This window comes from Rhinatrema bivittatum, unplaced genomic scaffold (genome assembly GCF_901001135.1).
Source record: "Rhinatrema bivittatum unplaced genomic scaffold, aRhiBiv1.1, whole genome shotgun sequence".
Classification (NCBI taxonomy): domain Eukaryota; kingdom Metazoa; phylum Chordata; class Amphibia; order Gymnophiona; family Rhinatrematidae; genus Rhinatrema; species Rhinatrema bivittatum.
Window position 1 is genome coordinate 56,045 of NW_021821472.1, and position 10,808 is coordinate 66,852.

At 42.9% G+C, this 10,808-nt stretch overlaps 1 long non-coding RNA gene across 1 annotated transcript in view; it reads right to left on the reverse strand.

Moving 5' to 3' along the window:
• LOC115082681 overlaps positions 1-10,399 on the reverse strand; it is a 40,943-nt gene extending 30,544 nt beyond the window's left edge. Inside the window, exons 1-3 of the long non-coding RNA XR_003854228.1 lie at positions 9,835-10,399; positions 8,682-8,963; positions 3,026-3,288 (exon numbers count right to left, since the gene is read on the reverse strand). This is a non-coding gene — a long non-coding RNA (uncharacterized LOC115082681). The remainder of the gene's footprint in view (positions 1-3,025; positions 3,289-8,681; positions 8,964-9,834) is intronic.
• Positions 10,400-10,808: the final 409 nt, after the last annotated feature.

Sequence of the window (10,808 nt, forward strand, 5' to 3'; positions counted from 1 at the left end):
CCTGTAAACCAATTTTTCTAAACTCTCCAAGGAAGCATCTTCCCTAAACACACTGATGGTTATTTCCTGAAACACTCAAGGACCAGAGACAGGCAGGCTACTTAAAAAAAAAAAAAAAAAAAAAAGTTTCTTGAACAAGTCAATGAATCTGTAACAAATTGGGAGTCTCATCAGATTGGTTCAAAGACCCCTTCTGAAGAAATCCAAAGCAGATTCAAACATTTTGTTTTAGATTTTTGGATCATTAACTTTGAATTTTCCTAACCTCCTTAAAAATTTGTAAAAACACTCTTTCAACTTTACACAAACCAGCTGGTAAAACTCCGAATGGATTTCCCCGGTGGATCTTGGGGGGGGGAAGGAATCACAAAATTCCATCAAAGGTGATCCAAGTTGAAATCTACATTCTTTGTGTTTGGATCCAAAGGTATTCACATTCCCCCTGCTCAAGACATCAAACTATTCCTTGAATAGGAAAAGGTTGCCTCTTGCAATATTCTGTGAAACATCACTTATTAAAAAGAACCGAAAAGGACAAGGACTCGACATAAGCTTTCTGCACCATCTTCGGCTGTTTTGCAAACACGCCATTCGAAGATTAAAGCCTGCAGCTGAAAGCTTATTGCACTAAAGGCAAACCCAGCAGTTAATGAGTAGGAGAGATGCTGCTCTTCTCCCTTTCTTTCTAAGCAAGGCAGCTTTCTAGTTGCATTAAATATTCTAAGATGCCCCTCGGATAAATCAAGTTTTTGCTTTCCCCAGCATTCCCCTCCAGCACTTAAAGGGACTCACTAATCTTCCTCCTGTCATTCATCCAATTTGCTCCATTTGTTTCGGGAAGGTTTTCACGCCATTCAAACAAATTAAAGTCATCGCTTTCCGGGGATTTTCAGCCCTAACTGTCCTCTTTCTCCATAATCCAGTCATTGATAGGAAATATGTAATTTAAAACTAATCTCTTCTAACATCTTTCCTTAAACTGCTCTCTGTAGGGTTATAGTGTCCGATAAGGTTTAATAACTTCTCAGCAATTTGATCTACTACTTCTTTACTTTACTGTCTGGGTTACTGACAACCCACATCCCTCACCAAATGGTTGGCCTTCCCCTTCACAGCATTACTAAGATTGTCAGCATTTTGTCAATTGCTGTGCATGGTTGTTTTTTTATGGGGTTGAGTTTACAGCCACATATTTTTCTCCGTGTCTCTTTTTACCCAGGGTAAGTTTCCCTATAGCAAAACAAAATGTTATCACCTCTGCCCTTTGTGGTCAGAGCTGTGGTATTCACTTTCGGTCCTCAAAAGCCGCAAAAATGGGTCAGGTTTTCAGGATAACCCCCCTAAGGACTATGCATCAAACAGACTGTGTACAAATGAGGCAGTATGCAATGCAGATCTCCCTCATATACATTCATTAGGGGTATCCTGAAAACCTGAGCACTTTGCAGCCCTTGAGGTCCAGACGTGAAATCCAGTGGGTTAGACACTGAAATCAGGAGAAACTCTACTACAATCTGCCTGATCTTAGGCAAGTCCCTGTATCTCCGGCACTCAGCTGCAATTCAAGGCATGTGCCTTAATCCCGCTTTCCCAGTGAATAAAATCTCTCTCTCTATATATATATCTGCAATATTTCAGGGGGACAATAATCGGAAACTATCAAAAGCAAAGATGACACAAACTACCAGCTCTACACCACTTACTAGATTTATTCCGAAGACATTTTCTGCATGGTAGCTTATATTTATTATTTATCAAACTTTACTTACCCTTTAGCGCAATTACCCCTAGAGCAAGGAAGAGTAGCATAAAGTATAATCAGAACAAACGTCAAACCAACAAAAATAAATTTTTTTCCCTATCTCATTTCTGCAGTACTATATGTGTGTGATTTTATGAATGTTTTAATTGTGGGCCACCTAGAGCTGTGAATATACTGTAAATATGACGAAATAAAAACATTCCAAATAAGAAGTTGATAACTTAAAGCATAATGCACATCAAAACCAGTTAATGCTTGTCCAACAAAAAAATAAAATACAATGTGTGCTTTAGCTTACTAGGGTTTGTTTGTTTCTTTGAGGTAGGGGGAATAATGTTAATCAGTTTCAGTTTAAGTTCTTTCATTTTGATCTATTCTCCATGGGGGGGAAAAAAAAATCTGTCTACTAGACTTTATAACCTCAATTTCATTTTTTTATTTGTGATAGTCTTTGTAAATGCACCATCTCTCCTGGGCATTCTCCTCTGATTTTTTATCGGATTCCCTGTGTGCTCTGCAAACTGAAAATACTTCAGTAAACAGAAATGTAAAAAGCATCAAAAGGCACTGCTTCAAGTGCATCTGGCAACATTTCAATTCACACCACAGGACATTGCATTCACTGCATATACAGGGAATGTTTTATACTTCACTCATTTTTTTTTTATTCACTTTTTAAAATTCTTCCCAGCGGTGATTGCACAAATGGCATCATTCAACAACACTATAAAGAAAATACCAGTTCCCCTAGAGGAAAGCTGCTAAAAGAATTTCAAAAGAGAAAGCTTGACTTTTTTTTTTCTTTTTGTACCTAATAAATAAGGGCCACCTGGCCTACCACGTTTGTTCAATTGCCCCCACTTATTGAGTCACAGTAGATCCTATTTTATGTCTTATCATATCATAGTAACATAACAGATGACAGCAGATGAAGACCAATTGGCTCATCCAGTCTGCCCTGTTATTCCACTGCCAAGGATATATCCCAGCTGCAAGCCATAGAAGCTTGACCGCTTGCAAGATATTGCTCCTCGTTCAAGGGAGCTTTTGCTGTCTTTCCCTTTGGTTCTCCATCATCCTGAATAGATGAGCATGGAAGTTCCTATACTTATTACTTAATCTATCATACTCACCCCCATTTCTTACCACCAAGCTTTGTAATAAACTAAACAGCTGCAAAAATCTAGTGAGGGCTGTTGCCCAAACATCCATCTACTTAGATCTTCATGGTTTTGCTGGCCACCACCAGCCTGTCTTACTGACCTGGTTGAGTCCTAGGGAGATGTAGCCTGCTGGATCCAAACCAGCTTCCTTGTGTTGTTACCCCTCATTTTCTTCTTAACACTTCTCCTCTTGCTTCTATTCTTGAAGGGATGAAGGATAGGTTGTTTGCAATACTGCAACCTCCTGAGCCTCTTTCTCCCACAGTCTTTCATATCTGTCCCAAGCGTGCTTGAATTCAGGCACAACTCTGGTTTCCACCGCACAGGCACATCGGACCGTCGCTGAACAGCTTTCAAGCTAAGCTTTATTTGCACAGAAATTAAAAAAATAAAATAAAATAATAGAGATTAGGAGGCTGGTGGGGTTTTGATAATTATAATAAGGCATCTTTTAAAACAAATTCATTATAAATATTCCCCTTGCCTCCATTTTTCAGATATTTTGGGCATTTCATGAGCAGAAATATTGATCAGTGATGCGCTGTTGGTTTGTGATAGTTATATTTCAGGCATCTACCACCCTTTTCAGTAAAGTAGTATTTTCTCATGTTTCCTTTATCTTTCCTCCCTCCAACTTCACATCATGACACCTTTCTGTAATGTTCTGAAGTCTATTAAATATTTAAATGTTTCTAGCACATTCTTCTCTTGCACTTACTGCCCTATCAATCCTAAGCATGTTTGAAATTTGAGTAGTACCATATGTACACCTTCTAATGAGAGAGTCAGTATGTCCGAAAAAAATTATTCTCTAATCTCTACAACATATCAGGGACATACATACTCATTTTAGCATTGTGCATATGCCTTCTAATAAGAGAGATGCTCTTTCTGACAAAATGATTCTCTACAACATATCAGGGACATACATACTCATTCTAGGATTGTGCATATGCCTTCTAATAAGAGAGATGCTCTTTCTGACAAAATGATTCTCTACAACATATCAGGGACATACATACTCATTCTAGGATTGTGCATATGCCTTCTAATAAGAGAGATGCTCTTTCTGACAAAATGATTCTCTACAACATATCAGGGACATACATACTCATTCTAAGATTGTGCATATGCCTTCTAATAAGAGAGATGCTCTGTCTGACAAAATGATTCTCTACAACATATCAGGGACATACATACTCATTCTAGGATTGTGCATATGCCTTCTAATAAGAGAGATGCTCTGTCTGACAAAATGATTCTCTACAACATATCAGGGACATACAAACTCATTCTAGGATTGTGCATATGCCTTCTAATAAGAGAGATGCTCTGTCTGACAAAATGATTCTCTATGACGTAGACCCCCGAGGCAGGCAATGGGCCAAAACACCGGTTTTGGGTCATCTGGCCATTTAGTCAAGGTGCACTATTGAGTCATCATAAGCTGAAGCTGACCTTGAAGCATTCCTGCTCTGGATGAAGAGATCGAGAAAAATAAGATAATGTTTGGATTACACACAATTTTGGGACTGCCTGATGAATGCATTTTGTTATATTTGGACTATATGCCTTTTTGGGATTATCTGGCACAATGGATCTACATATTACAACGTTTAAATAAGATATGAGGACACAGTTATGGAAGAAAGCAAGTGGCAGATGATTAGACAAAGTGCGGCACGGTGAGAGATGTTTTACGGAGTGTCAAAGGAAATTCCTTCATGATAACCACCTAAATGTAATTTCACTTTGGTATTCCAATGCATTCGGCGGTATTCCGGTAGCTTTTCACTTTTGAATATCTATATTGTATACCGGTATTCTGGACTCCATCAATACTCTCCTTTCATTTTTACTAGGATGGCTGGAGGCTATTTCAGGGATCCAATTCCCTCTCAATAAAAGGCTTTTCTTCAACCTCCCGTTTTTTCAACCTTGTCAGAAGAAAATAGGGTAACGTACCACATTTTTGAAGGAACGGTTGTAACATGGCAAGGGATTCATTCTAGCAACCGATGTATTAGTAGACTGTCATACTGTGTGACTGTAAATTCTAAAATAGGTTTCAGGTTTGCTCAACCTGATGGCAGGAAGCAGAAGGCTGCGAAAATATCACTTAAAAATCTGATTAGAAGGCAAGGGAGATTCAATAGCAGACAGCACAAGGAAGCTTAGAATAGGATGAGAATGAAGTAATGCTATACATTCCAATTCACACTCTTTAAGCTCTTAATAGTTTGAGACAGATGTAAGAGACTCTCCTGAGAAGGTAATGTAAAACTTCCTTGATTAGCAAGATGCACATGTTCTGAGAATTGCATAAGATTATCACTGCTAGTCTCTTTTTCATAAGGTTAATTCAAAATTATGGGGTCAATACTCAGCGGCATTTAGCTGGGTAACTCACAAGTCATCCAACTAAATGCTGAATTTTCATTATTTCCCCTACAATTTAGATGAATAACTTATTTTCCTTAGCTGGATTATGTAGGGTTGTTCTGGGGGTGTTCCTAGGCAGAGTTAAGTTAGCTGGCTACGTTATCTGGCTAACACTGGTCATGCCATAGAATAGTCCTAAAGACAGCTGGATAAACGTATCCGGCTACCTTTAAGTTAGCTGGCTATATTCAGAAATATGGCCGTACCACTGAATATCCCCCCAAAGTTAGCCGGATAAGTTTATCTGGCTAATTTTCAATTTGTGTAGGCAACACAAACGATAGATGCCTAATAAAGGAGACTGATTGTTAATCAGGAGACGGCTTTCCTAGATCGCCTTCCTCCTTGTTTTATCAACCCATAACTTTCAATTTGTGACAAACCTACTCTTATCAACACCACCTTACAGTGATCTATAATTTGTATATTGAATCCAAAAGAAATTTTTTTTGTGAATTAAAATTGTTTACAAAAAATATTTTGTTGCACCATTAGACGCAAGAAAAAGTTCATTATATACCACAGACATGTAGGCCTTAAAAAATCCAAAAAATTCAATTTTTAATATTTATAAGAAAAATCCATTATACTTACAAGTAAAAGTTGATGAGTTGAAATAAAAGTATAACTTTCAATTTGGTCAGTGACTGAATATTACCAATATATATTTTAGACAAAATCCAACAAACATACAGGCCAATTCAGTAAAAGTCACGGGAGAGCGGGCGCTCGCCCGCTCTCCCGGCGTGCGCACAGGCCACTCTCCTGTGCGCGCGATTCAGGATTTAAATGAGGGCCCGTGGTAAAAAGAGGCACTAGGGACACTAGTGCGTCCCTAGCGCCTCTTTTTTGACAGGAGTGGCGCCTGTCAGCGAGTTTGACAGCCAATGCTCAATTTTGCCGGCGTCGGTTCTCAAACCCACTGACAGCCATAGGTTCGGAAAACGGACGCCAGCAAAAGTGAGCGTCTGGTTTTCAACCCGTGAGCCTCTTTTAAATTATTTTTATTTTTTTAAATTATTTTAAATTATTATTATTTTTTTAATTTTAAATTATTTTTTACTTTTGGACCTCCGACTTAATATCGCCATGATATTAAGTCGGAGGGTGTACAGAAAAGCAGTTTTTACTGCTTTTCTGTGCACTTTCCCAGTGCCGGCAGAAATTAACGCCTACCTTTGGGTAGGCGTTAATTTCTGAAAGTAAAATGTGCGGCTTGGCTGCACATTTTACGTAGTAAATGGTGCGGGAATAACTAATAGGGCCATCAACATGCATTTGCATGTTGATGGCCCTATTACTTTCGGGGGGGGGGGGGGGGGGGGGTTGGACGCGCGTTTTCAACGCGCTATTACCCCTTACTGAATAAGGGGTAAAGCTAGCGCGTCGAAAACGCGCATCCAAACGCGGGTTAACGCTCCGCCGGAGCGCACTGTACTGTATCGGCCTGATAATAATGTAATAGTATGCAGATTAATATTTAAAGCTTTTCTTTAAAAAAGTTGACAATTAAAAAAAAACAAACAAAAACAAGCTACAGGAGGTACTGTTGGCCTTTATTTGCAGGTGCCAGGTGTCCCTGAAGACTACCTCTCCCTCCACCCTAGTAGCCTCAGCATGACTGTAGCAATCTGCCAGCTGCGAAACTCTAACCATGGCTCCCTCCCTGTACCATTTAAGACTCAATGCTGACTGCATCCTGGTTTTCCTTTCTTGGGAACTGTCAATAGTGTTTAGAGAGAGCTTCCAGCCCAGAGCAGGAGAGGCACAGGCACATGGATACGTATTACTGCCCAACTCACTTTTCAGAGAAACGATTTGGAGGGTGATTTTTAAAAGGCAACAAAAAAAAAAAAGAAGTTGACTCAACCAAAAGAGGTCTTGTCCATGTTTAAAAATAAATAAATACATAAAAGCTCCCCAACGGTGCAGCATCCAGAATATCTGCCCTCACTCCCATAGGGGATTCAGAAACACAAATTAATAGCTTACAGCGAGCTCTGGAAAGGTAAGTCCTGTGACAAGGATACACCCACCCTCCCATAGAGGAAAATGAGGCAGCTCCAAAAAATGGAAACTAAACTGGTATCTGAAAAGCAGGGCGTAATTTGCAGAGAAAAAAGAAGTGGAACTGTGGAGAAGGGGGGAGAGCTGTTCCAGGCTTAGGGTGTGACCAATGTGTGTTGGAGAAGAAGGGCCAGGACCAAGGCGGGCGTGAACTCTCTCTCTCTCTCATAAACACAAACACACTCTCACACATGGGCATGTGAGCACAGTTCCTCCTCCTTATCCCAGCAATCCTTCATCCCCAGCCATTCCTCACCTACCAGTGCTCAGTAATCACTGGTGGATGAAGGACAATGAGGGGGTTGAACATTGTTGGGGGCTACAGATGGAGGGTCACTAAGGAAAGAGGAGGAAGAGAGAATGGGCCTTTTCTCTCTACCATCTTCCTCCTCCTCTCTTCTCTGACCTAGTGATCCTGGTTCTCCAACCCAAGCCCCCACCCCACCCCCATGATTCCTGCAGTGGTCTTCATCCCCCCCCCCCCCTTCAGACCACGGTGGTCCTACTCTCCTCTAGTCTCATCCCCAATCCCTAGTGGTCCTCAAGCTCTCCACCCCCAATGGTCACTAATTCCCCCTTTCTTGAAAATGTCCTCTCCAGAAACTCTGCTCCTCTCCTTCCTTGGCCAGTAAGGCACAAGTCTCCTCTTTGTACTGGGCTCAGCTGGCTATCTTCTGCCTTGGGGGGGGGGGGGGGGCAGACTGAGATGCACCACCCGCTCTCTTCAGGCACGGTGGAAGAACATCTGGAATGCAAAAGGGCATCCTGCTCTTTGCCTCCTCGGGGAAGAAGTAAAGGAGCAGTAGCATGTTTTCTCCTCACTCTCTCCCCCTCCCTCTTCTCCTCATTCACTTTTCCCCTGCTCCTTCCAATCACCTCACTTACAGAGGCGCCCCCACTCTAATCTCCTCATACCTCAAAGTCCCTCAGTACCCCCTACAATTTAGTTCCACTCACCCCCTTTCCCCATGCAACCCTCAGTCCCTCCAATCCCCTCACTCACCTTCCCCTCCCTCCAATGTCCTCCCCCCACTCTTGCTCTTCCTTCCACCCTCATTTTGCTTTTCTGCAGTCCTTTACTCTCTCTCCCCCCCACCCCTACCACCACTCTTTTGCCCTTTCTCCCTAGTGTGGTCACCAGCAGTAGAGGCAGCAGGGCCCAAGAAACCAGCATGGTAAGCAGCAACTTGGCCAAGACGATGGCACACCTAGAAATGGCAGAAGCAGTGGGCCTGGCAGGCATTCACCTCATGTCTCTTTGGCCTTGTCCATTATCCCTCAGGGTCTCCTCAGTTGTGCCAGGGAATTGCACAAACTTTCAAGGCCACGTGGCTGCCCCATCTCAGAGTGAGCACCTCCAACACACTCTGCTTTGCTTTCCCTGTGGCCCCGAAATTATCTGTGCCAGCACTGGCTCTCCTCCTCTTCTACAAAGGAGTTGGAACTGATTTACACTGTCATTCTGCTCCGTTTCTGCGGGAGTCCCAGAATTGATTTACACCTCCGGCTCTACTCCGCTTCCTTGGGACCTGGAAAAAAAAGGTGACACAAAGCCATTCTGGGTTCAGCCAGATATTAATATGGATGTGCATTCGTTTGCAAAGAAATAGGAAATAAAGACAATATTTCCTATTTCGTTGCGTTTCGGGGGCCTGACAAACCAATAGAAAAACCCATGAAATTTCATGTGGTTTTCTTATCATTTCTTGGGGGGGGGGGGGGGAGAAAGGGCACATTTAAAAAAACCCCCAAACCCACCCCAACCTTTCAAATTCAATTAACTACAACCCCCACCCTCCCGACCCGCCCAAAACTTTCCAAATGTCCCTGGTGGTCCAGCAGGGGTCCCGGGAGCGATCTCCCCCTCTTGAGCCATCGGCTGCCACTAATCAAAATGGCGCCGTGGCTCTTTGCCCTTACCATGTGACAGGGGCAATTGGTGCCATTGGCCGTCATCTGTCACATGGTAGGAGCAATGGATGGCTGGTGCCATCTTAAAAGATGGCGCGGGCCATCCATTGCTCCTACCATGTGTCCGGGGCCGACCAATGGCACCAATTGCCCCTGTCACAAGGTAAGGGCAAAGAGCCACCGGCGCCATTTTGATTAGTGGCAGCCAACGGCCCGAGAGGGGGAGATCGTTTCCGGGACCCCTGCTGGACCACCAGGGACATTTGGAAAGTTTTGTGGTAACGAGGGTGAGGAGATTGTAGGTAATTGAATTTGAAGGGCTGGGGTGGGTTTGGGGTTTTTTTTTCGGGGCAGCCGAAAAAAATCAGCCTGAACTGCGGGAAAATGAAATTTTCCGTGGCGGGCCGATAACGAAGGCCGAAGCAACAGTTTGGCCGAAGCCCATCTCTAGATATTAAGCCCTGGATAGTGGGCATATCGATGGATTACCAGAGCAGCTTGTGCTGGAAGCATGCTCAGCTTGCACTGGTTGGTTGGTGGGAGAGGAGTCTGTGGCAGCTGCAAGAGAGAGCGAGACCAGAAAATAAGGAGTTAGAGAGACAGAGAAAGGGGAGACAGGGACCTACAGTAGGTGCTCAGAGCAAGAGGAACAGGAAGGGACATTAGGAAAGAATAAAACCCCAAAGGCAAAGCAAGAGAAACAGACTGGGAGAGATTGGGGCCAAAGAAAGGGAGACATTTTACATTTCAACGTTGCTTCAAAAGCACCGATTATTCAATACATACAGCAAAGATGAAAAAAGTAAATTTACAGTGAATATAGTTTCCAAAATTGTGAAATATGTTCTTAATTGTACAAAAAGCATCTGTCGCAAAACATTTGTATGTTTCACTTTCTGACTTGCATGCTATGTCCTAGTTTCAATTATTTATTTACATTTATAAGCTGCCTTTCCACCACTTCGAAGGAGATTAGATTCAGGGACTGTAGGCATTTTCCTATCCCCAGAGGGCTTGCAAATAAAAAGTGTAGATCTGAGGAAATGGAGGGTAAAGTGACTTGCCCAAGGTCACAAGGATTTGGGTGCTGCTGGGCTTCCCTGGTTTGTAGCCCACGGCTCTAACCACTGGGCCCTTCACACTTCCAGAAACGAAGCAGACAAATGTGGAGAAAGGAAAGGGGCTCTCGGCATCATCCCTGCTCTCTGCAATTATAATTAGGAGCATTGTGCAGCGGGGAATATAATGTCACCCGCAGACGGGATTAGGTCGAGGCTGGCAACGCCGCACATCGTTTTGGCCGGAAATAGTTGAAATCTCTGTGGGCACTTTTTCCCGGGGCAGTAATGGAAACGGAAGTGCCCTCGTGGTTTTCCTCTGATTACTGGTGCAAAGCCAGCAGGCAAAAAAAAGTACGCGGGGGTTTTGCGCCAACGCGCAATTTGATTTTTGCCCTCCGTATC